A 27,882-nucleotide genomic window follows, 5' to 3' on the forward strand; every position below is an offset into this window, starting at 1 on the left:
CAACCTTCTTTAGATGCTGTCTGTCCCCTCTTTCTGTTAGGGTTAAGATGATAGAAAGACCAACTTGTAAAACACAGTCCTGAGTAGTTTTGGCACCAGGACAAGTAAGAAAAGCTTGTTTGGGCAGCTTTTGCTTCATAGCCACTTAGCAAGAATAGGGTGCCACAGGTTAGAAAGCCTGAGCTCTAGTCTGGTCTGCCACTAATTACCCATTGGATTTCAGCAGACCTTTTGTTCTCTCTGGGGCATCAGTTTCCACATTTATACAGTAGACTAAGATTGATGGTATCGGAAGACTCTTTCAACCCAACAATTCCATTATGGCCATTTATTATCTTCTCTGAGACAATTTCTCATCAGTAAAAAATATATAGCAATCCTCATGTTGTTTTGATAATCCAATAATACAGCAAATAAAGGGCAGAGTATAATATATAATGTAAGCATTAAGTAAGAAAAAAGTCAATCAGGGGAATTATCTCATCTCTGCTGCTGTCATAGGCTAAGAATGCACTCCTTTACCCTCTCCTTGGGACATGCTCACTGTCTTTTCTCCTTTCTTACCTGTGGACTTTTTTTTTTGAGATGGAGTCTTGCTCTGTTGCCCAGGTTGGAGTGCAGTGGCACGATCTTGGCTCACTACAACCTCTGCCTCCCAGGTAGCTGGGATTACAGGCGCCAGCCACCATGCCCACCTAATTTTTGCATTTTTAGTAGAGACAGGGTTTTACCATGTTGGCCATGCTGGTCTGGAACTCCGGACCTCAAGTGATCTGCTCACCTTGGCCTCCCAAAGTGCTGGGATTACAGGTGTGAGCCACTGCATCCAGCTCCATAGACTTCTTAATAACATTTCCCATTAGGTAAGATTGGAGCTTTCACCAGCTCCGACCCCCCACCCCCCAATTTCTTTTAGCCAGTTTGCTCATCTCTTCTGGATATGGAAACCAGAGAGACAGAGCACTTCATGAAATGCAAGATGCAGAAGCAGGAGGGTCCTCTTGTTCAGCAGATCAGTGAGTGGTGTATTGGAACAAGGGAGGAGGAGGGTAGATGGTTTTCTCTTAGCCAGAGGTCTTGTTGCCACTCCCCCAGCCACTCTCAAACACACTAAAGAGATGTCCACAAACATATGAAAAAATGCTCGATATCATTAATCATCTGAGAAATGCAAATTAAAATCACAATGAGATATCATCTTTCATCAGTCAGAATGGCTACTGTTAAAAAGTCAGAAAACAACACATGTGGAGAAAAATGAACTCTTATACACTGCTGGTAGGAATGTAAATTAATATAGCCTTTATGGAAAACAGTATGGAGATTTCTCAAAGAACTAAAAATAGAACTACCATTTGATCCAGCATTCCCACTACTGGGTATCTACCCAAAGGGAAAGAAATTATGTAAGAAAGATACCCACACTTGTATGTTGATTGCAGCACTGTTCACAATAGCAAAGATACAGAATCAATCTAAATGTCCATCAATGGATGACTGGATAAAGAAAATGTGATATATACACCATGGAATACTACCCAGCTATAAAAAAGAATGAAATCATGTATTTTGCAGCAACACTGGTAAAACTTGAGGCCATTATCCTAAATGAAATAATAGAACATCAGATTCTCACTCCCATGTTCTCATAAGTGGGAGCTTAAACAATGGGTACACATGGACATACAGATGGAAAAATAGACATGGGAGACTCCAAAACAGGAGAGCGGGAAGGAAGTGAGGACCGAAGATATCACATACTGGGTACAATATTCATTATTTGGGTCATGGGTACATTAAAAGCCCAGACTTCACCACTATGCAATACAGGCATGTAGCAAAAATGCCTTCGTACCCTCCAAATCGAAAAAAAAAAAAAAAAACACAAAACACACACAAAAAAATAGTTGTGCCAATTTGAGTTCTAAAGCTGGAGGTGGACAAGGAGCAGCCAGCTGGCACAAGTTTGGTTTCCGACTTCAGTTCATATCAGTCTGTGATCCTCCCAGTCACTGACTCGTAAAGTAAATTAATCAATTAAGTATTGATTTGATGTACCATTTCTATTGACATGATTCTCAAATAATGTTTGGTCACTGTACATTCAAAATCTTTACCGCTTAAACAAATCATCAGCTAGATCTTTTCAAAGGTGGACTCAAAGACCAAGATCATGTTGGGCTGCCTTAACTGTGCTTGGCTGAAGACACTTACCTCCTTAAACATGTTTTTGACACATAAAATCAGTTATCTATTCTGCTATTGAGAAACTCAGTAGCAGAATAGCTTCAGAGAGTTGCTAAAATCATATGTAAATATCATTTGTATAAGTATGTGGAGATTATGTACTATGTGCAGATTTAGGACCCTTTTTAGAAAATGAGAGAAGACTGAGGGAAAAATGTGGTGTGTGCCATGAGAAGATTTTGTGGGGTGAGGGTCTTTAATCAGAGCCTCCAGTCCTGCTACATTCCCCCGGGAGTAGGACCCTGCATCGCAGTTACTGTTTGGGTGACTCTTATTTAAGTGAACTCACAAGGCTTGGAAAGTGAGCCTCTTCAGAACCACAAACTTTGGTTAAGTCAAATGATTTTGGCGTAGTCATTTGACATCCTTGAAAACAAATCCAAATTGATGCAATGCCCTGTGCAATTGCTGTTGCAGCATTTGTTATGTTTCTAACATTTGTCACCAAGACTTACTTTATTTCCCTTTTTCATTGACTGCTTGCCTTAAGTTCTACCCTGTGAAAAGTGCTTTAGGTTTTTCAGAAAAATATCTAGTTCTTCTACATTTTCAAAAGTGTACACTCTTGATGAAGAGCAAGGCACAGAGACCAAAGGTTGCAAAATGGTGGAAGTGTTCTGCAGATGTATTTTATTTGGTGTGTTTGGTCTCTGACCAAAAATAAAGAGTATATATAAAATAAAAACTGTATTTTTTTGTTGCTGATATTTAGAATTTGGGACTTTTCACTTGAAAATCAAGAGTAAGGCTAGCCTTGAAAAATATCAGATGATGAGGGAACACTCATTCTGAATTCCCTCATGGCAACAACCAGCTGGACTTGAGTAGTGGCCACTTTTATATGCTGCAAAATATACTGACTAGTTCGCCACAGTTCCTACCATACCTTGTTGTCTTACTCTAGTCTGGCTCACTCATTACATTACCTGCCTTGCTTTAGTAGGTATCTGTATTTACAATCCTTGAAATAGTTATGTAAGAAAGACACAGAACAAAAATGCAACAAAGTATATGATTCCATGATCAAATGAATGGTACAGATAAAGACTGTGGGTGGGATGTTAAGATGATTGAATTATGTGACCTTGTTTACTTGGAAGTTTCTGTTGGTCATGACTGGTTTGGGAGGTGTCTTGCAAAATGACTAATAATTAGGAACTGAAATTTTCAAATGCCTTGAAAAAAGAGAGAGAATTAATGCTGTCTCTTTAATAATATTGCTCTCTGTGGCTATTCCTGTATGCTTTTGTAAGAGAAGAGAGGGTGGCATTACAGCTATTGCTAATTTGTTAGTAATACTGTGGGAAACGAGTTACTACATGTATGACTTCTATCATGTAATATAGACGGAGAGGCTGAGGTCTTTGCAGTATTTAGTATCTGTGAGGAAGATGACCCAGGGATAGTCAGGGAACAGATACCTAGATTGTTTTCTTTCTTTCTTTCTTTTTTTTTTTTTTTTGAGACAGGGTTTCACTATGTCACCCAGGCTGCAGTACACTGGTGCAATCTTGGCTCACTTCAACCTCCGCCTCCTGGGTTCAAGTGATTCTCCTGCCTCAACCTCCCAAGTAATTGGGAGTACAAGCACGCGCCACCACAACCAACTAATTTTTGTATTTTTAGTAGAGACAAGATTTCTTCATGTTAGCCAGGTTGGTCTTGAACTCCTGGCCTCAAGCCATCCACCTACCTCGGCCTCCCAAAGTGCTGGGATTACAGGCGTGAGCCACCATGCCCGGCCTGTTTTCTGATGATTGGTATGATCCCAAGATCAAGCCCTGGTTGAAAAATCAAGTAGAAGATGGTCAGCTGCGGGGACATGTGCTGGGAAGGACAGATCAGAGGAAGACTGGGAAATAATTGTTACATTTGGCAATTAAGATAGCCATCAAAGTGAACATCTGTTTTTTGTGTGTGTGTTTGACATGCATTCACTTTTCTTCTGGAAACAGTAGGATAGCTTTTCTCACTCAATTCATGTGGTTCAGGTGGGCTGACTTCGCCCCCATTGCACCAAGGATGGGCGTGTAATTCAGAATCGCCAAATGAGAACTTCCGTGTTTTCTTTCCTAATAGTTTCAGGGATGGACATGTGCCCAAGCTGGGACATTGAAAAGTCAGCCTTGGGGATGTTGCTAATGCTACCAGGAGAGAAGTGTTCATTCCACTGGGGTCATGCAGCTGGTAAGACCTCAGCCTGCAGTGCAAAATGTCATTCTTCCGGCCACTGGAGGAGGCTCTGCCCAACCCTAATGCCAATAGATGAAAAGAGAGATGGGTCCTGTTTATGCTACCTTGCTCCAGCCATGCCTAAACCAGACAGCCATAGTCATTGTTTCTCTCCTTTGGCACTACACTACTCTGCTTTAGTTCAAGCTTCTCCAACCCATTGCCCATGGGCCGCATCCAGCCTAGGATGGCTTTGAATGTGGCTCAACACAAATTTGTAAACTTTCTTAAAAACATTATGAGATTTTTGAAGAATTTCTTTTTTTTTTTTTTTTAGAACATCAGCTATGGTTAGTGTTAGTGTATTTTATGTGTGACCCAAGACTATTCTTCTTCCAATATGGCTGAGGGAAGCCAAAAATTGAACACCCCTGCAATTTGACTGGGCACTGCATTATCCTGCTGGAAGAGAACTTTGTCTCCAATGAATCAAGAAAATGCTTACTTTTCTACTGTTCCTATTTTTTTTTTCTTTTCAGAGTCTCAAAAACTGTCACTTGGGCTGGAGTGCAATGGCTTAATCTTGGCTCATTGCAACCTCTGCCTCCTGGGTTCAAGCGAGTCTCCTGCCTCAGCCTCCTGAGTAGCTGGGATTACAGGTGCCTGCCACCACACCCAGCTAATTTTTTGTATTTTTTTTAGTAGAGATGGGGTTTCACTATGTTGGCCAGGCTGATCTTGAACTCCTGACCTTGTGATTGGCCTGCCTCGGCCTCCCAAAGTGCTGGGATTATAGAGGTGAGCCATTGCGCCTGGCCTACTGTTGCATTTTGAAGCTCAATACATGTGCCTCAGTTTTCCTTCTGCTGCAATAACTCCTGGACTTCCCTAACCTGGGCTTCTGCCATTGCCTACAAGCCTCAAGCCAGTAATCCTGCAAGGTCCTTGCATTCACAAGCAGCTGTGTCTCCTCTTTCTCTCTCTGATTGCTATTGCAGAAGGAAGAATAGGCCACTGCCCCTCAGTCAGAAGTTGCTGTTGTACGGTCTGGAAGCTCTTTCTAGCACTTTGAAGTCTATGGATATTTTTTTACCAAAAAAAAAAAAAAAAAAAGGAGGAGGTAATGTGGCTGTGGGAAGTTTCTGGAGCCAGGCAGGGCAGAATCAGAATGCCCTTTCTGTCATGTAATAACTCTTTGATCTTAGATGAGTTGCTGAACTTCTCTGAATCTGTTTCCTAAATCTGTAATATGGGAATGATGATAACTACTCTGGAGGGTTGTTTTGAGGATTAAAGGATTAAATCTGGAACTCACCACAAGGCAGCTTGTGATGGTTAGTTTTTGTATAAGTGACTAAGAGGAGGTACACCATTATAGCTCATGACACAGCTTCCAGAGTCAGACCACCTGGCTCTCATCTCATCTTCACTTCTCACATAGCATCTTTAGGCCTCATCTTTCAAAATGGGGATAACAGTAATAACAAAGTTTCTACTTTATAAAGTTATTATGTGAATTAAATAATTTAATGCATGCAAAGCACTTAGTGTAGGGATATAGCAGCCAATAATTTCCAATTTATTATAAGTGTAAGTCTTGTATTTAGTGGTGTACCTAGTGTCTTTAAAAACCTGAAGCAGGCCGGGCGCGGTGGCTCGCCCTTGTAATCCCAGCACTTTGGGAGGCCGAGGCGGGCGGATCACGAGGTCAGGAGATCGAGGCCATCCTGGCTAACACAGTGAAACCCCGTCTCTACTAAAAAAAAAAATACAAAAAATTAGCCGGGCGTGGTGGCGGGCGCCTGTAGTCCCAGCTACTCGGAGAGGCTGAGGCAGGAGAATGGCGTGAACCCGGGAGGCGGAGCTTGCAGTGAGCCGAGATTGCGCCACTGCACTCCAGCCTGGGCGACAGAGCGAGACTCCGTCTCAAAAAAAAAACAAAAAAAAAAAAACCTGAAGCAGATCATTTTTAATCCCTCTTCTGTATACAACCATATTATTTTCAATGATAATTATGTTATAATTAGTAATAATCATTATTTTATGATTTTTTCCTTTAGCTTTAAAACAAACAACAAACAATTTTAAAACAATACATTCCAATTTTAAAGATATTTTTCAATTCAGTAAAATATTTCACATATGAACTAAAGTTTGCTTTTACCAAACAAAAAATTATGTCTAGTCATTGGTACTGTTTCATTATTTTAAACACCAATAAAAACTCCCATTGATCACCAAGGATGACAGGACTCAACTCAAATTTCTCATTTTTACATTTACTATCATTGTTTATTTTAAAACGACCGTATAAATGCAGGAATATGTCACACTACAGGGCTTAGAGACACAAACTATGCTGAAAGCAAGCTCAAGGGATTTTGAACCTTTACAAAATTGTCCACTTGAGACATACTCTGTAGCTGAGTCCTCATGGGATGGGGTCCCACTGCATAACTGGGAGTTCTCCAAATTACCTTGTATGTAGAATGCAGTATTTATTAAAGCATAGTAATAAAAATGTGCTAATTTGAAGCTTACATATATGCTGTTAAAACTTAACAGATAATGCAACAATTATTTAGAACTTAAACTGAGAAAATTTTTTTTTTCAGAGGGGAGTATTTATCACTGACACTGTTTAGACTGCATGGTGCATGTTAATATGAAAAAAACCACAACTTTTAGTCAGTTTTATTGTTGCTTTTAATATCTCTACAACATGTTTCCCTACAGCTGCACCCAAGGTGAGTCATCCCCACTACCCTGCCCTTGGGACATCCCTGCTTGTAGATCATGGAGGTGGTCAGAGAACACTTTTCAGTGACACATTATTATTGGCCACTGTCTCTCACTGATCTTTGGGTCGTTTTCATTCCGGCTTTTTTTTTTTTTTTTCCTTTTTGATTAGATGGAGGGATCAGTAGCTTGGCCATGAGTAAATAGAGATGGGGCCAAGTGAGTTTCCTTGTCAACGGAAGGAGAAAACAACAGGGAATGAGGATGCTAAAAAGAAAATCAAGGATGGCCGGCCTAGGAGATAGCACACTCATGTTTTGTTCAGCTGTTATTGATCAAGTGCTAGTATGAGCTAGGAAGTATGAATACATACTAAGCAAGACAGTTGTAGTGGCCTGAGTGGTAGGCCCAAAAAAGACAGGTCTATATCCTGTTCTCTGGAACCTGTGAATATTGCCTTATATGGTAAAAGAGTGAATATTACCTTATATGGCAAAAGATGGAATTAAGGATTTTGATAGAAGCTTATCCAGGTGGTCCTAAATCCAATGACAAGTGTCCTTCTAAGAATGAGGCAGAGGGGAGTCTTGACAGACACAAGAGGAGGTTGCAGGCTGGGTGTGCTGGCTCACGCCTATAATCCCAGCACTATGGGAGGCTGAGGCGGAGGATAGCTTGAGCTCAGGAGTTTGAGACCAGCCTAGGCAACATGGCGAAATCCCATCTCCACAAAAAGTTTGCCAGGCATGGTGACATGCACCTGTAGTCCCACCTTCTTGGGAGACTGAAGTGGGAGGATCCTCTGAGCCTGGGGAACCACAGCTGCAGTGAGCCACGACTGCACTACTGCATTCCAGCCTGGGTGTCACAGTGAGACATTATCACAAAAAAAAAAAAAAAAAAAAGAAAGTAAAAAAAGAAGCGGTTGTGATGTGACCACGGAGGCAGAGGTTGGAGTGATGCAGCTGCAGCCAAGGAGCTCTGCAGCCACCAGGGAAGCAGCAAGGATGGGATCGTGCCTTGCAGGCTCCAGAGGGAATGTGGCCCTCCTCCATTGCTGGCCTCCAGAACTGCGGATAATTAATGTCTGTTACTTGAAGCTATGAAGTTTGTGGTCATTTGCTGTTGTCAGCCTCAGAAGACAAATCCAGAAGGTGTGTTATTAACTTCACAGAGCTTACATTCTTGTGGATAAAACAATTAACCTATCAACCAGTCCTCATAGTTTGGTGATTGTGTAGTGTCAGTCTCTCTCAGTAGACTGTGTTCTCCATTCAAGAAGAGACTGCATTTTCTCTCTTGTATCATTCCATTGCCTGGTACATAACAGATGCCCACCAAATATTTATTGACATAACTAATAAAGTAGGGCAAGAGCCTTGATGAGGGAAATACCTGGTTCTAGAAGGTTCTAGAAGGGGCACCTAATCTAATCTAAGATTAAATAATCTAAATCTAAGATCAATTAATTAATTAAAAGTAGAGCAGGAGCTTTGATGAGGGAAATATCTGGTTCTAGAAGGTTGTAGAAGGGGCACCTAATCTAATCTAAGAGAGTAAAGAGGGCTTTCCATGGGAAGTGACATTTAAGATGAGCTTTGTGTGATGTGTAAACGTCAGACTAAAAGGGTGAGAAGCAGCACTGTGACAGAAGAAGCAACATGCACATGTGCAGAGGCCTACAGGCAGAAGAGAGAATATTATAATGTGTCTGGAAAGGTCAGGTGGTGGAGGCAGAAGGATGAAGACAGGGAAGGGAACAGAACGTGAGAGAAAAAAAAAATGAGAATGAGGCAAGAGCCAGGTCAAAATGCTTTGTGGAAAACTTGTCCTGAATGACGTTTAGACATCATTCTTATGGAATTCAGAACAAGTTTTAGATATCATAGGTATTGTAGGAGGATGGTGATTAAGAGATCAGATTTCCTTTTGGAGGGGCCATTTTGACTGCATGGTGGAAAATGGATTAAAGAGAGAAAACCCTGGTGATTGGGTAACTGGTTAAGAGGCCATTGGAGTAATCCAAACAAGAGACAATGGTAACCTATAAAGTGTAATGGCAGGCCGAGCGTGGTGGCTCACGCCTGTAATCCCAGCACTTTGGGAGGCCAAGGCAGGTGGATCATGAGGTCAGGAGTTCGAGACCCGCCTGGCCAATATGGTGAAACTCCATCTCTACTAAAAATACAAAAATTAGCCAGGCATGGTGGTGCATGCCTGTAGTCCCAGCTACTCAGGAGGCTGAGGCAGAAGAATTGCTTGAACCCGGGAGGCGGAAGTTGCAGTGAGCAGAGATTGTGTCACTGCACTCCAGCCTGGGCGACAGAGCAAGACTCCATAACAAACAAACAAACAAACAAACAAAGTGTAATGGCAGGGATCTGATCATGAGAAGATGGCTTGAGAGATATATAGGAAATAGAACTGGTGTGTGGTTAGGCACTGACAACAGTCAAGGATGGCTCCCAGGTTTCTGGCCTGGGCCATGGGCAGACCATGGTGCCAGGAAATGATGCCGAGGAAGGCAGGAGGAGGAGCAGGTTTGGCAATGGGAATTGGAGTAGGGGGATGAAAGCAAGTTCACTTGTGGTGAGTTTGAGATGTCTGTGAGATATCTGGGTGGAGGTAACTAGAAGAGCTAGGTGTGTGCATCTGAAGCTGAGGACAGTGCTCTGGGCTGGAGAGTCAGATTTGGGAGTTATCCACACACATGCATTGAACAGTGCCAGACAGAACTGACTAGGGAGAGCATATAGACTGAGAAGAAAAGAGGCCAAGATAGAACTCAACAGAACAAAGCCTTGTTGGGATGGGTATATTTCACTAGGAGGAATGGGAACACCAAAGGTAAATTTCTTTTTGCTTTTTTCTAAGGGTAGTCATCCCTTTTACAGAGAAGCACTTGGGATTGTTTTGTAAGTGAAACTTTCAGCCACTACCTGTTTAGATGGATGGAAAAAATCTCCTCTTGAAGGCTTGCTGTAGTTATGTAAACATAAGGTAAGCAGGCACTCCCTGGAACAGATACTGCAGGATTTCTTCTGACCTGGCAAAGGCTGCTCCTCCAAAGAATTTGTAGTGGGGAGGGAGGTGGGTATTTGGGCCACTGGGCTTCTTGGGAGAGAGTCGTGTTCTAGAAAACTTCATAGACACAACCCCCTTTGACGTACATTACTAGAATCTGTCTGATAGTCTGGGATAACCCAACACGAGGTCTGTAGGTATAACTGACCATGGGGCAAGGTCACCTATGATCATATGAGCTTGGTGTTTTGCATATATGATTTTAATATATATATCACAATCTGACTACAAGCTAGGTATATGGTTTTGTAGAACTGGTGTTCAAGAGTGACGCAATTCCCATGTGACAAGGGGACTTACCTGATTCTCCAACACTTCCAAATAGGCCCTGGTTTTCATAGACAACTAAGTAGAAGCATTTAGAAGAAGATACTGGACTCCTTCTCAATATGAGTAGATAAATGCTCAAGCAAACATTGGCAAAAGGAAACAGATTACTGTTACTGCATTTGAATTCCAAGCAGGCTGAAAAGATCACTGAGCGTGAAAACCATCATGAAGACCTTCTTCAAGATCACTGTCCCTTGTACTTTACATCCCCTAAAACCTCAGTTTTACCTACATGGAAATCTGGCAAACATTTTACTTGGACAATATAGGGACTCTTGAATATAGCTAGGAATATATGGCAGACTTTCTTTGCCCTTAAATGAATCCCACTGGATTTTGGAGTACCTTTTTTCCTCTTTGTATGTAATGTTTGAAAATTTTATAAGTATTAGCACACTATATAGGTCTTGGAAAAACCTAGAACTAAAAAATGGTGTTTTTTAAAGAAATTTTCAGATGTGGGTTGTGTTGTGCAGTTTCAATTACTACTCCTTCACCCTTTGGCAAACCTCCTTAATTAATTGAAAAGAACTTTCTACTGTGACTTTTCACTATTTCTTCATGTAATGAAACATGGACTGATGATTCTGAATGCATCATGGGACTATATGATAGTAAAATGATGCTTAATTAGGAACACACTGGAAGCAATATTAATTCATTTTTACTTGTTGATAAACTTAGAGATCATTATTTATAGTACTTTTTTAAAAAGTTGCAAGACTTTTCGTTGATTCAGAGAAAATGATTAGGAGTAAGGCAACAGTTAAACTTAACAGATGTCCTTCTTTCCTCTGGGTTCCTGTCATTTCAACATTTTCATTTATTTCTATTAAAAATTTTAAAAGGATTTTTTAATTGTCCTTTGTCAGTAGTTATAATAGTCAAGATTTCTATTAGTTCTTAAATATCCCATTTTATTTCCTTCATTTTTCTCATTAAAGAGATTGGCTTAGAAAAATGAATTCAATTCACTAGCCAACAACTGCTCATCCACTGTAGATTCCACATATAAATTGAGTGTTGGTTCTTGTATCACTCTTGAGACTCCAATGATAATCTTGAAAAATCAAAGTTGATTGAAAAAAATTATCTTTAAATGTGATTTCTTAGAGAACATTGAAGACCTTAAAGAACAACTTTAAAAACATACATTGGATATGATACAATCAAGACAGTAGTTTTGGATTAATGTCATTTATTTGCATATTTCAGCCCTGCAGTAGTTGAAAAACATTTGAAACCACTCAAATGAATATAAGAAATAAAATAAAACAGAAATAAATCAGGGACTTGGGAACTGTAGATGTAATAGAGGATAAGAACTTGGGGGAAAGTTAATAGAAACAAACAATATTAAGATAATATGGTTAACAAAAGTGGGCCTGATCAGGGAACCAGTTTTCTCTGTTCATCCACTTTCCTCTCTATAACTTTTGCTGAGGCACAGCAAGAGAGCCTGATAAAATGGAAAGTGAAATCACCCATAGTCTCACAGTGCCTAGAAGTAAAACTTCCACTAAAGAAAGAGGCCAAAAATAAACATGAGACAGGCTTCTGGCCTCAGGAAAATTGAAATTAGAGGTGGATTAAAACTAATTTATCCACAACTCAGCCACAACCCATCTTAATCCCTGATTGAATCAAAGTGATCAGCCTTCAACCCATCTCTTTGACAACGGAAAGGGAATACATCAATGTTAATTCTACATACTTTTATATGAGCATCTGACATATAATAAAAATTGGACACATGAAAAGGAGAGGGAAAATATGATCCATAATTAAGAGAAAAAATAGCCAATGGAAACAGACCCACAGATGACTCAAATATTAGAATTAGCAAACAAGTACTTTAAAATAATGATTAAAGATATGTTGAAGAAAAATGAGAAAAGTGTAGAGAAATGATTGGAAAAATAGAGAATTTCAATGAAGGAATAAAGTTTCTTAAAAAGAACCAAATGGACACTCTAGAACTAAGTGCAATCATCCCTCAGCATATGCGGATGATTGGTTCCAGGAAATCTTGCATATATAAAAATTTGTGTACAGTCAAGTTCTGCAGTCAGCCCTGAGGAACCTATGTATAGGAAAAATCAACTCTCCATATACACAGGTTTTGCATCCTACAAATACTGTATTTTTGACCAGCATTTGGTTGAAGAAAATCCGTGTACAAGTGGACATGCACTGTTCAAACTCATGTTGTTTAAGGGTCAACTGTAATATATCATATGAAATTAGGAATGTAATAGGTAGACTCAATAGCACACAGTAAACAACATGAAAAAGAATTAGTAAACTTCGCAATAGGTTAAAGGAAATAATCTAAACTGAAGCACAGAGTGAGAGTAAAAAAGACAAAGTAGGAACAGAGTATGACAGACATATAAACCATTGTCAACTGGTCTAACATATATGTAATTGGAAATTTAGAAGTAAAGGAGAGAAAATGAGACAGAAGTAATAATGATGATATCTTTATTGACTAGGAATTTTCCAACATTTATGCAAGATGTCAATCCACAGATTCAAGAAACTCAGCAAACCCCAAGCAAGATAACTACAAAGAAAATATCACCTTGATACATTACAGTCAATCTGCTGAAACCAAACAAAGATCAAGAGAGAAAAATCTTACAGGCAGGCAGAGTAAGTAAAAGAACATATCACTTTCAGAGACAACATTAAGAATTATGGCTGACTTCTCAGCTGAAGGTATGGAAGTCAAAAGATAATAGAATAACATCTTTAATACATGAAAAGGAAAAAAAATCTTCCAACTTATTCTACAGTAGCAAAAAAAAAAAATTCTTCAAAAATGAAGGAAAACTTCTCTGAGAAATACCATTATGAAAGTGGAAAGAAGCCACAGACTGAACGAAAATAATCATAATACATATTGGATCCAGAATATATAAAGAACTCTGACTATTCAATAATAAGATAAAGAATATAATAAAAAATGGGTAACATGTTTAATCAAACACTTCACAAAAGCATACGTGCAAATGGCTAATAGACATGGGAGAAGTTGCTTAACTTTGTCAGTTATTAGGAAAATGCAAATCAAAACCACTATTCACTCACTAGAATGGCAAAAATTAAAAGGACTAATACTATCAAGGGTTGATGAGGTTGCTGTACAATTGCAACTCTGAGACGTTGCCAGTGGGAAAGTAAAATGGTACAACTCTGAATAACATTTTTTACTTTCTTATATATTAAACATGCAATTACCTGTCAGAAGTCCTAGCAATTCTATGCTCAAGTATTTACCCAAGAGAAAAGAAGACATATATGTCAAGAGATGTCACAAACGTTCATAACAACTTTTTAAAAATAACCAAAACTTAGAAACAATCCAAATGTTCTTAAACAGGTGAAAGGATAAACAAGTTATTCAGGCTGAAGCAAAATATTTACAGTTGAAGGATGGACTGAAAAAAGGAACAAAGAACTCTCAAAAGGGTACATATATAAGTAAATGTAAAAGATTATGACTATTTAAAGCAACAATAATAACAATCTTATGGCATTAATAACATAAGAAGTAAAATATAAAACCACAATACATAAAGTATGGGGTGGTAAATCAATTTTAAGATTATATATATATATATTGAGATGGTGTCTCACTCTGTCACCCAGGCTGGAGTGCAGTGGTGCAACCACAACTCACTGCAACCTCCACCTCCCAGGTTCAAGCGATTCTCCTGCCTCAGCCTCCCGAGTAGCTGGGATTACAGGTGCCCACCATCATGCCTGGCTAATTTTTGTAATTTTAGTAGAGACGGGGTTTTGCCATGTTGGCCAGGCTGGTCTTGAACTCCTGACCTCAGGTGATCCACCTCCCTTGGCCTCCCAAAGTGCTGGGATTACTGGCATGAATCACCACGCCCTGCCAATTATAAGATTATCATTTAAAAATTAAAAAATTGACACTGAACCTCCTGGGAGTCAAAGCAAAATGTGAAATATTACTATTTCTGAAATCATTTTGTTCATTAAAAAGTCCATTTTTATTCCTCAGAAGACATAAAACTTTCTTGTGAGTCCTAAAATACAATTTTAATTTGCCATTTACAGAGAGGACAATGAATACAGTGGGTGATATATTCAAAACCTCTCCTATAATAAATGAAGTAGTGGATTTATTGAGCAGTTTATTGAAGCATCTCACAACATAAGTCAAGAGTGTAATGTCCAGGCATAACTAGGTGAAGGCTACTCTATTGATGGGCAGTAAAATGTAATTTATCACTCAGCCTGAAGTTGTTATCTGACTTGTCAGAAAACGGTTTCTTCTAACCCTTAATCTCACATTAATATCTTGAAATGACATTCATGAACATATTTGGAACAGACTTAAACCCTGACATACTAACAATTACCTTAAATACAAATGGTCTAAATGTACCAATTAAAAGACAGATATTGACAGAACAGATTTTATTTTTTATAAGAAAGTCTTCAGGATACAGAATGAATTTTTAAAATACCATCCAATAGATGCTGTTTATAAGAAACTTATTTGAAATACTTAATACTAGTAAAATTTTGAAACACCAAAAAACCTGCCAAACTTATACTTTGCTCAAGTCAATAAAAATTAGTTCAAAGCATTTGTAATCTAAAAAGCTGTTTATTAAGGTCTAAAATCCAAAACAAAAACAATGTAAGCACTGGCTAGTGTCAAAATTACTGTTCATTTCTCAACAACTTACAGATAAAATATATTCGTGAAGTGACTATTTTGGATCAAATTGTGATCTTTTTTCTACCTATGTGACTAAAAATCCTTAGCATATTCAATCACATAAGCTCTAAAATTGATCCAGGTTAGTTATTAAGGCAAAGATTTGAAAACATTGAGTTTTGAATAGAAAGTTAACTCTTTTATTCCTAGTACTATGATTATCATTGAAACTAGAATTCAATAATATAATGAAAGATAAATTATATGTTTGAACTAAAGAAGAGGAGAACTAAAGTTAACCAGAGCTCTGATCTGCTGGTATATAGTATAATACCTTTATCCTCTTATCACTATTCTACTAAAGAAAAAAAATGCTTGCATCTACAATTTTTAATATTTTCATTTCCTTTATCTTTTCATGCTGAAGAAAATTTAAACATTTTATTTCCCGTTCCTCTCAGGAATTTCTAATTGGTGGAAGATTTTGCATCACTTGGATAAAGCCAGGGAATAGTCAGTCAACATGTTACTTAGTAGTAGAAATAGAAGTAACTTTTTAATCAATTTCAAGATGTTCAAATAATCTTAATACTAAAAGCTGCTAAAAGAGCACAAAATAAGAAAATCAGCCTCAATTTGAAATATATAGACTATAATCCTGAATAATATATTAGCAAATATAATATAATATCTTGAGCTCAAATCAGGAAAAAGAAAATCTCTCAGCATGAATTGCTGTACATATCTAATTACTTATGGCCTTACACGTATTGATGAAAAGATTCCCAGAAGTTGGAGCTGTCAAAACATTTTATTCCATTGTTTAAAAAAACACTTTGGAGGTAGTTAGATATTCTGAATAATGAAATATAATCCTGTCTGCTAACTGCTTTTCTATTTTTTATTGCTGCAGTAAATTATGGGCAACTTTGTAATGAGATTCTTGATTTATTTTTTGAAAGATGTTAGCCTTATTATTTATTAATTCTAACAGATTTCTTCTATAAATGCTCCATAAATATTAACATATCTAATGGATGGTGACGATCTGATGGAAGTGAAGAAAACATTATGTCTGAGGTACGGTGATGATTTGACAAAATCTTTTTATGTTGTTTGTTCTTTATTGTTTTTCAGAGCAAAAAAATGCAATTAATTAACAGCTCATGTCAATGAAAGAAAAAGGTGTAGTGCTAATGTTGCGAGCTTTAGATTTTTTCCACCAGGAATAAATATATTATTATTTCTAGAAGTTTCTGGTTTTATTTTTTGAAGTTTTCCTAAATTCAAATTTATAAAAAGTTTTCTTTCATTTGCTGCTAAAATTTTCAGTAGAATGAAAGTTTTTATTATTAAACTAGAGAAATGATGAGTGTTACACAGTTGTATCTTCCCTGTTGGAAAGTATTTTGAAGATGAGACAGACCTAGGGCTTCCATCTTTAAAGAAGACTTCCATAGTATGCAAGTATTAATTGAGTGTTCGTTGTGGTGACAGGCTGTGTGTGTGCACATTAGAGAGAAAGAGAGAGGGACAGAGCTGGATGAGTTGAAAAAGTAGGAGACATGATCTCCCCCTACATGGAGAGTAACAGAGTAGAATAATAAAAGCAGAAATCTATGTAGCAGAGAGTGCTAGTTTTAAAATGTCTTTTAGTAACTAATCTTATTTCTATATGTAGTCCAGAAATTTTAAAATTAAAAAGTCTGCTAACAAGTTAATATTATAGACCATTAACTTGTCATGGTGACTTCCTCTTTAAAGGAGTCCTCCAGCAATTTCAACATGTGTATAGAAAAGGTAAATGACAAGAAACTTATCTGTAATTTCCCCATGAACAAGAAAAATGTATGTATATATTTTAAATTTTAGCTAATATTTCTTGAGTGTCATCTATAAGCCTGGCCGTGTGCTAAGAGTCTGATATAAATTATTTTGCCTATCATACACCCAAATCTATGAGGTAGGTGCTATTATTATCTCCATTTTTTATATATGAGAGAATAAAAGCTTAGAAACAGAACATTAATGAAATTGAATTGCACATTGAGAAAGGTATTTCCTTTTAAACTGCTTCATTCCTTATGATTCCAACAAGGAGAAAGTCTCAGCTAGGTGCTAGTATGTTTTTAACATCTCTGCAACATTTGCTAATCAATTTCTCTCAAGCTCTTTCTCTTTCTTTCAACAAAATAGAGCAAGCCTCAGACTCAGAGCCCTGAAAAACCCATAGTTTGTAGCCAGCTTGTACCATGTTGTTTTGCATTTATTCAATTTTGAAATGTTTATTTTCAGTTTATGGACAATGATATTGGTACTCCATATGTAATAGTATCCCAAGTTGCTTTTTGAGATTAAGTAAAAAAAGCAGTGGGTCATTTAAAGATATAAAGTAAATAATGGCAACTCTTACAAAAATGGTAAGCAAAAAATGGAAGTTTGGGAAATAGTATAGAATGTTCTACTATTTTAGTCATATTGACAAAAGTTCATGCATACTTTAAAATCCACTTGCATCAGAGGCACACACTTTCTGCAGATTTTATAATGAAGTATATAGTGCTGGGATTTGCCATACTTGAAATGATCAATAGTTCTAAAACTTACATGTCTCTGAATATATAAATCCAAGATGACCAAACCAATGTGAACACTATGAGCATCTGTGACTTTTATTTTTGAAGGAAAGAGACATGGGAAAGAAAGAAAAAGTTATTACAATTTTTGACACCTTTGAGTTAGTGAAGACAGTTTGGAACATTAGCTTTTGACTATGTAACTCCTGACATCCACGTGTCATGGATATTCTCTCTAATTTTTTAACAATCATCCAAAGGTAAGTATTATTAATGCAATAATGAATGAAAGGAGTGGCTCAGAGAAGTTAAGCAACTTGTCCACAAACATATAGTTTATAAGTGGCAGAGTTGGGATCTAATCCTAAACTTCACTAATTGCATATGGTTGTGACTTCATCAGTTTTCTCTGTTGTTTTTTCTTCCCTTTTTAAATTTCTAGGTAGATTAAGAGAAGAAAAAAAATCTAGTCTTTCATTTTTACCCTCATATTCACCATTTCTGCTACTCTTCATGCCTTCCTATAGATCTGAGCTTTTATGTGGGTCATGTCCACTAAGCCTGAAGAATTTCCTTTAGTATTTTTTAAAGTACAGGTTTGTTGCTTGACCAACTCTCTCAGCTTTCATTTGTATGACAGTGTTTTTATTTCACTGTAATTTTTAAAGAGTATATTTTGCTGCATATAAAATTCTGGTTTGATAGTGTTTTTCTTTCAGCATTCTGAAGATGTTAACCTATTGTTTCCTGGCTACCACTGTTTTTCATAAGAGGTTGGCTAACATTCATATCACTATTTCTCTGGATATAATGTGTCATTTTTCTCCAGCTGTTTCAGTAAGTTCATTTTTAAAACCTTTTCATTTTCAGGAGTTTGAGTAGGATTTGCTAGTTGTGGTTTCTCTGTATTCTTCCTGTGTAGGATTTGTTGAGTTTCTTAGATCTGTTTTTCATTAAATTTAGGAAACTTTATGCCATTATTTATTTATTTATTTATTTTTTGAGACAGAGTCTCACTCAGTCACCCAGGCTGGAGTGCAGTGGCTCGATCTCCGCTCACTGCAAGCTGCACCTCCTGGGTTCACGCCATTCTCCTGCGTCAGCCTCCCAAGTAGCTGGGACTACAGGCACCTGCCACCATGCCCAGCTAATTTTTTTTTGTATTTTTTTAGTAGAGACAGGGTTTCATCATGTTAGCCAGGATGGTCGCAATCTCCTGACCTCATGATCTGCCTGCCTCGGCCTACCAAAGTGCTGGGATTACAGGCTTGAGCCACCGCACCCGGCTGCCATTACTTTAAAAAAACATTTCTGTGTCATTCTCAGTCTCTCCTCTCTTTTGGGTAGTCCAGTCACACATGTGTCATGTCACACTGTTGCTATTGTCCCAAAGTTTACTGAGGCTCTATTATTTTTTTCAATTTTAAAAATACATGATATTCTTGGATTATTGCATTTGCTATCTTTAAAGGTCAGTGACCATGCTTCTTTTATTATCTTTGTTGTCCAGCCCATCCAATGAATTTCAGATATTGTCATTTTCAGTTATAGAATTTCCATTTAGTTCTCTTTATAGCTTCAATTTTCCCAGAACCCTCATGAGGTTCCCTTTCTGTTTATTCAGTATGATCATATTTTCATTTAAGTCTTTGAGCATATTTATAATTGCTGATTTAAAGTCCTTACCTGTTATTCCAACATCTGAGTTATCTGTGCCTGTTTCTATTGATGGCCTTCTTCTAAATTATGGGTCACATTTTCCTGTTTCTTGATGGGATTTCCATACCTGTTTTTTAAAAATTGTATTGCTGAACATAGTAGTTGATATATTGTAAGGGGTTTGAATTATGCCACCTTCCTTTACAAACTGTTGAGTTTTGTTCTGGCAATCAACTTACTGTGTGATCTTGAGTATCTCCATCACTCTCAGTGCCATAAGCAATTGTTCTCTGCAAGGCCTTGTGAGGTTGTGCCTTGCTCAGTACAGTCTAGCCTTTGAACAAGCACACAGAGTTTCCCCATACAAACTTCTGGAGCACTCTCTTTGTGAAGGAGCTTCCTCTCCAGAACTCTATTCAGCAAATGCCAGCTGCTTCATTCGTATCAAATTCTAGTCTTTGTGTCCTCATCTTGGCAAGACCATCATGTTTGGCTTGAATCTTCCTGTGCTAGGACCAGGAAACTGTCCCCATAGGAAAGTACAGTAAACATGGGGTTCACTCATTTATATTCTTTATTTTTTACATTCTTATGATATATATTGCTCAATGTTTAAAAATAGTTGTCTTACATATTTTATTCAATTTTACAGCCATTTATGGTGGGCAGACAAGCCCAATATTTGTGTATTCCATCAACAAAAACAGAGTCTCCTCTTGTTTCCTTCCTTCATTGTCTCTGCTATTTTTCCTTTTCCTCTCTTAGTTTTCTTTCCTATTCAAAGAGGCTGACGTTGCCAAAGGCCTTATATTTATCATCTTTTGTTCTTTCTGAGACATATCATCATCACATTTCCATCTTCCAATGCTTCTTTTGATGGCATTCCCACTACTCTGACTTATTTAACATTGATCAAATAAAAACATAGTAAGTTTTTATGTGGGCCGGTCACTGTACTGAGTGGTGGAGATGCCAAGATAAATCACAGTATCTGCCTTCAAAGAGTTCATGGTCTAGTGAAAGTGAGGCATAGAAATAATTAGATGTGGATGAGATAATTGCTATTGCAGGAACAGGTAAAATATGTTACGTAAGAAAGTAACTGCAATAGGGACAGAATCAGAGACCTCTTCCTAGACAGGGAGTGTTGGAGAACAGTTCTGAAAAAGTAGCAGGAGATAAACAAGAGACAGAGAAGGCATCCCAGGCAGAGGATGTCATGTGCAGAAGCATGGTGGCATGACAAAGCATGCTGTGACAGGGCAGCCACAGTTAGTTACAGGGTCTTATGCTTTTGTGGAAAACAACAGGTCACTAGGTTGGAAAAACGAGTTAGCTTCATTTTGAAGAATCTTTACACAAAGCCTCAGTACAATTATATAAATATAAATACTCAAATTTTTCTGCTCTGGTGACATGTTCCAGATAAACCAGAATTTCTCTCTCTATCCCATGCTGCCTTCCTAAATAAAAAAAAAAATCTGCTGGTCTTACCTCAGGATTAAAACTCGACAGGTGTAAATTAGGTATTGGGAAAAAAATGTATTTACCCTTATCTCACATCATACAAAAAATTAATCCCAGATAGATTGCAAACCTAAGTGTGAATGGCAACATAATACAAGTTTTAGAGAAAAATAGGATAAAATATTTATGACCTTGGAATAGGCAAAGGTTTCTTAAACATGACACAAAAATTGCTAACCCTGAAAGAAAGACAATTGATAAATTGGAGTTTATTAAAGATGGAAAATGTCAGTCCATCAAAAGATACAGTAAAGTGAAAAGGCCACCTCCAAAATGTGTATATCCATGAGATTCATATGAAAATACACCTAAAACTCCTACAAATCAATATGGAAGAGAAAGATAAAGTAATGGAAAAGTGAGCAAAACACTTGAACAGATAATTCACAAAAGAAGGGATCCAAATGACCAATAAACATATGAAAACATGATGCATTTCACTAGTCATCCAGGATACACTGATTAAAACTACAGTGCAGTATCACCTATACACCAATCATATGGCTCAAATGGCTCAAGTGGAAAAGACAAAAAAATGCCAAGAGTTTGTGAAACCATGTGTCAACTGGAACACTGATAGTTAGAATGTAAATGGAAATAACCACTTTGGAGAACAGTTGGGCAATGTCTACTAAAGCTGAATTTACATATATTCTACAGAAGTTCCACTCTTGCATATATATTCAGGAGAAATTCATACATGTAATTCATACCAAAGATATGTACCAAAGTGTTTACAGGAGCACAATCTGTAAGAGTCAAAAAGTAGAAACTTCTCAAATGCCCATCCACAGCCACGTACATAAATAAATGTGTATGGTCTCACAATGAATAAATAAATGGTATGGTCACACAATGGGATAGTATGCACTGAGTATGAATCATCCACAATCATATGCAACAATATGAATGAATCTCAAAAGCATAGGATGAAAAGAAGATATCATAGAAATATACATACTTTTTGATTCAAATTTCTATAGAATATAATAAAATGAAGCATAAAGTGGGGGAGGGGGAATTCTTGTTGTTGGTTATGATCTACTATTTTTTTTTTTTTAGAGGCAGGGTCTCTGTCTGCTGTCCAAGCTGGGGTGCAGGGTTGTGATCATAGCTCACTGCAGCCTTGAACTCCTGGGCTGCAGTGATCCTCCTGCCTTAGCCTCCCAAGTAGCAGGGACAGGTGTGTGCCACCATGGCTGGCTTAATTTCTTTTTATAGAGACATGGTCTTGCAATGTTGCCCAGGCTGGTCTGGAACTCATGGCCTCAAGACATCTCTCCACCTCAGCCTCCCAAAGTGCTGGGATTACAGGCATGAGCCACTGCATGCAGTCATAGTCTATTATTTTTATCTGGGTGCTGTAATAAGTTGTTGAGTTGTATACATATGATTTAGGTATGTATATGTGTACATATCAAATCCCTCTGTCTCTCTCTCTCTTTCTCTATCTATCTATCTGTTTATCAGATTATATTTTCTTTAAATTGGTTGGTGGAAGAAATGGCAAAGATTAGTCTCTTGGTTTCTATTGATTGAATTGAGCTGAATGAGAATTTTATGGTTATGACTGCTCTTCTGTCTTGAGTGAATGATCCAGTTTATATTTTCTACAGCCTCTGTAAGTGCAATTATAAGAACCAGAGTGGCTTGCAGTGGGCTTGGCATCTGTCCCAGCTTCTTTCTTCAAGTAGAAGGTGTAATCTGAATTGCCAGCAAACATATCTTGGAAACAAGATTGTTCTTTGGCTAAGACCAATGAGCTTGAGAGCTGCTCATCTCTGCGGAAGGCTTACTAGATGCACACAGACTTAGAGAGCTGTCATGTGGAGAAGAACTGGCTCAGATCTCCCCTTTCTCAGTGTTTTTAACTCTAGAAGCATCCAAAGTTCCCCTCAAGAACTCCAGGAAAGTGGGCTCTAGATGCTGCCTCTCCTGAAGAATAATTATTCCACAGGACACAATTTGGAGAATGCTTCCCTCAGTTTATTTAGATTTGAGCCATGGTCTATAGTTTTACAGGCTGTACTGGGCACAATTTTAGAGGACATCATTCATGGTGCAATTTGCCCTACAATAAGTAGTGATCCTAGTTTTGTACCACGTATTCTGTTTTCTAAGTAAATTGTAGTTCTTCTGAGGGCAGAGAATGTATTTTTCGTTTCCTCTTTCTACTCCTAGTACAAGACGAGCTTTCTTTGCACAATGTGGAAGCTCCTTTTGGACTTATCTTAAAAGATGGTGGCCTCTCCAGTACACCAAAGCAGGTCAAATTGTGATGGAGGCAAATATTTTTGTTCTTTTTTGTTCTATGCTTCTCTTCCAATCTACTGCATGAATTATCCCATGGCATTGCTATGGTTTGAACACTTGTGTGCCCCTAAATTTCATATGTTGAAATCTTAAGCCCAAAGGTGATGGTATTAGGAGGTGGGGTCTTTTGGAGGTGTTAGGTCATGAAGGGGAAGCTCTCATGAATAGGATTAATGTCCTTACAAAAGAGATCCCTTGCCTTTTACTATGTGAGGTTACAGTGAAGATGAGCCTCTGTGAGGAATGGGCCTTCACCAGACACTGAATCTGCCAGCACCTTGATCTTGGACTTTCCATCCTTCAGAGCTGTGAGAAATAAATTTCTGTTATCTATGGGCCACCTGGTTTATGGCATTTTGTTATAGCAGCCCAAAAGGACTAAGACAGATACCTTTTCCTTTCTACCATAATCAAAATAAATGTTTGCATCAGCCATTTACTCCTCTCTCCTTGTATCTCAAGGTTTATCTTCTATTATGAAAATAAAACTTTTGTGAAAGTTACCTCAGGCACTGGTGAGTAGAAGGGGGCCACATATGGGGGCACTGCCCCCACTTGCCAATTATATGCAAATCGCCAGTTTTACCTGTGATTAGGCCTAGATCTGCAGAGGACATCTATTGTTTTTGCAGTTCTGTTTCCTTTTACCTTTCTTCTGCAAGCATACCTTGATCTTCCTTCCTCTACTTTTAACCCATGTACCAGGATAGAGCTCCATGCCTGGTCATGAATTCAGCACATCACCAAGGCCAGTCTACAAATAAGATTCTTTTGGTCATAGCAATTGGTTCAGGGATGATTTTATCGAAGTCAATGAAAAACAATCAAAGCCAAATGAGACATGATTAAGTTTTTACTGGGAACCTTGGGAGAGTTATGGGATCCTAACGTTAAAGCAGAGAAGATATAGGGTCTGGAACAACTGGTACCATCTTGCTCCTATGTGGAAACAAAGGATGAAGCCAATACAGCAAGGCTCAGTTGGAAGACAGAGGAACTGAGTCTTCATGACACATTTTCCTCTCCCCTACTGCTCAGATATTTCTGAAGAAAGGTTTGAGGAGAAGATCTTAGTGTTTTCCAAATGGTGAGTTATACTTGTGAAATACATTCAATAGGTCATCACCAGCATTTAACAAATGAAGCAGAATGGAGAAGAATAACTGAGTTACAATGAAATGTATGTGTTGAGGGTCAAAAAATATTTCAAAGCCACTGCTAGTAAGTGATTAATTTTGGTAGCCTTTTCTTGTATATAAAACAATTATTCACCAAAAAAATCAGAAGGACTTAAAAGATAATAAATAACATATTTCTCATATATATATATCATATATCTCCATGCTGCTACTGTAGCCAGCCTTACCGCTAGTCTTCTCAGTTGAGTTTGCCCAATAATTTCCTTTTTCTTAAGCAGCCATGAGGTGGATTTTTTGTCAGTTGTAACCAAACAAAATCTAATTGAAATATTAGCCAAAAAAGGTGCTCCTGGCTTTGTGGGATTTATGATTCCCCTAACTACTCGGCCTAGGGATGCATTCAGTTCATGATTGTCAAAAAAGTAATAGAAAAAAGAAAAGAAAAAAATTGGAAAGACCTATCCAACTTCAGTATGCAAGTGATACCTCTGGTGGAGATATAGGGGCTGACTTTTCTTTGGGGTCTACAAATATTTCATCCCTAATGCTACTTGTAGGAGCAATACCATTTCCTCAGAAAAATCCAGGAGAAACTTAATTAACCCTTGTGCATCAACACACATGTTCACATTTTCAGTCAGTACAAGAGGGAAGACGGACAGAGTGAAAGAATGCCTCTGGCATGCTTATAAAGCATGTGGTTTGTGGCTGAGTGGCTTTAATCACAGAAAAATGTGGTCATTTGTCCTGAAATCTCCATCAGCAAGGCTTCATTGCTATTACCAATTGAATCTACCCAGATGGACACTGTTAAAGTGAACTAAATATGGCCTGAGAAGGACTCCCTACTTATATATTTGAGTCCTTGTGGACGAGCCATAACCTAAATAGGCAGACAAAATTGAAAATTTAACTTAGTAGTATGCATCTGTAACAATAGCTAAGTGTTGGCCAATCCCAGCAGCCATACTTCAACCACTCATAGACTGTTCAGGGTTCCAACTGTGTTCAAATAAGGCAAATGCTGAGCTGTAACCAATCTGTTTCTGTACCTCACTTCTGATTCCTGTATGTCACTTTACCTTTTTTGTCTATTAATTTATTCTGACCACGAGCCACCCTTGGAGTCTCTCTGAATCTGCTGTGATTCTGGAGGCTTCCCAATTTGTGAATCTTTTTGTTTTTTTCTCAATTAAGCTCCATCAAATTTAACTTGTTTGAAGTTTCTTTTAACAATCTGAATGGCTGCCCCTGAAACCTCTCCTAGGAAAAGTTCACACTCACCTAGAGACCATGCCCAGAGTCTTCTGAGAGCTTCTCCATGTCCTCGTGTATTCAGTCCACCCTCAAGTTCCAAATATTGGGGTGGATTCTTATAGGGGAGGGTAATGGGACCCCCAAGCAGTACAGAATTACCCCTCAAGAGGATGCGAGGCTCACAAGTGTCAACATGGCTGAAAGAAGGGGGGTTTTGGAAGAAATACAAACAAATGAAAAACTCTGGGTGACATTGTCTTCTGTCTTGTCTGTGTAATGAGTGGGGGACTGGAGGATGGGAAAAGGGGCTATTTTTCTAGTTCATCATTGAAAACTTCATAACACCAGCTCTTCAAGACAAAGGTACAAAGTAGGAAGGAGTAAAAGGAGTTTTGAAATAATTGGCAGGGAGCCAAAAGAATCAAATGATATTATTACAAAATCCTTCTCCAAGTCTAAGCAATATCCTGGCAGGGCCCACATGCTGCAGCTCTGTTTGTTCTGTAGTTGTTTTATCGTGTATTTTTATAGATTACTTTTTCCCTTTCTCTCCTGTTGATGGAGGGCACTTAACTATTTACGGGTCTGCTTTAAGATGATGTTTTAGATTTCCTGCCTAGAATTCTAAGTGATTAGGGGTGAGTGGGGCAAGAAGAACAGCTCACTAGTATGAACTGGGATTGTAAGGGGGACTGGAGTCAGGCGACAGGGGGTTGAAGCTTCTGGTATCCTCTCTTGAGCCTGGCCAGTGCACACACATTATGTCACCCTACCCAGCTGGTTAAATGCTTTGGTGGTTCCCCACTGGTTCAGGATCTATACCTGAGGCCTTAGTGCAGCCTATATGGTCCCCTGGGATCTGGCCCTACCTCTCTTGGCCACTTGATCCCATTTTTCCCATCTTCTTCCATGCTCCAGCCACTCTTGTCTTTTTTCAGTTTCTAAAAGCAGCCATGAGTTCTCCCGAGTCAGGGGTGTGCATATGCTGCTCTCATTGCCTGGAACACTTCCTCTGACCTCATCAGACAGGATGAGTTTCCCATTCTATGGCTTCATGACTCTCCTTTATAGCCCTTGGTTTCAGTTTGAGTTTCTCAGAAAGCAGAACCAAGACCAAGATTTGTGAGGCAACCCTAGCAAATGTGGAGAGGGAGTGGTAGAAAAAGTCTGTGAAGGAAGGAAGGAAAGACAACAAGTAGTGTGTTGATGTGTGAGTTATGGGTGTGGGCAGCTGGGTCCATTCCCCCTAGGCACCCTCTGAGTTACTCTAGAACAGGGGGCAGGGGCTACCTGCCTGTTTGGAAATAAAGTTGTATTGGAACACAGGCACATCCACTTGTTCATGTATTGTCAGGAGTATACAGTTGTGACAGAAACCATACAGCCTGCAAAGTCTAAAATATTTATTTCTAGCCCTTTAAGGAAAAGTTGGCTGAATCTTGCTCTGGAACATATCAGAATTGTCCTACCAAGAGGCAAGGGAGCTGGGGTATTTATCTACCGGCTTCCTTCTCTTGTTGGCTGCAAGCAGTTCCTGGGGCTATTGTTTCCTGACACCTCTGAATGAATGGTTGGTAATGGACATGGAAACTGAGACTCAGGGAGGTTATGTGCTTTTGCTAAGGTAAAAAAGATCTGTACCTAGACCTTTTAACTACAAACCTTATGCATTTTCCTTTTCAGAAGACAAACTATGATGAATTGCCCAATGTGTATGAATGATGAATCAGGAAGGAGACGGCTAATAAGGGGTTAAGTCATCATGAAGGACTGGGTCAGATTGAATAAATGATCTTGTGTAGGAAGAAAAAAATCTAAGGGATCTGTTGAATTGAGTTTTCAGGTAAGACAGGAAAAGGCAGATGCAACTGCACAGAAGGTAGACTGGACAGAGCGCTATGTTCCTGGGGTCCTGGGGTGAGTCATCTCCAGAAAGCAGAAAAGGTATGCAATAAAGGTTGGATAAGTGGGGGAAGTCTGGCCACGGTGAATCTTGCTTGTGATACAGCACTGGGTCTTCATCTGAAGAATCAAAGTATCACTCTAGGGAAGCACCTCCCTTAGTTTACTTTTCCAGCAGTGCTGGGATTCTACTGGGGTGGGCCACCTGGACAGGTGTGTACAAGGACCAAGGTAC

The sequence above is a fragment of the Symphalangus syndactylus genome, chromosome 11 (genome assembly GCF_028878055.3).
Source record: "Symphalangus syndactylus isolate Jambi chromosome 11, NHGRI_mSymSyn1-v2.1_pri, whole genome shotgun sequence".
NCBI classification, from domain to species: domain Eukaryota; kingdom Metazoa; phylum Chordata; class Mammalia; order Primates; family Hylobatidae; genus Symphalangus; species Symphalangus syndactylus.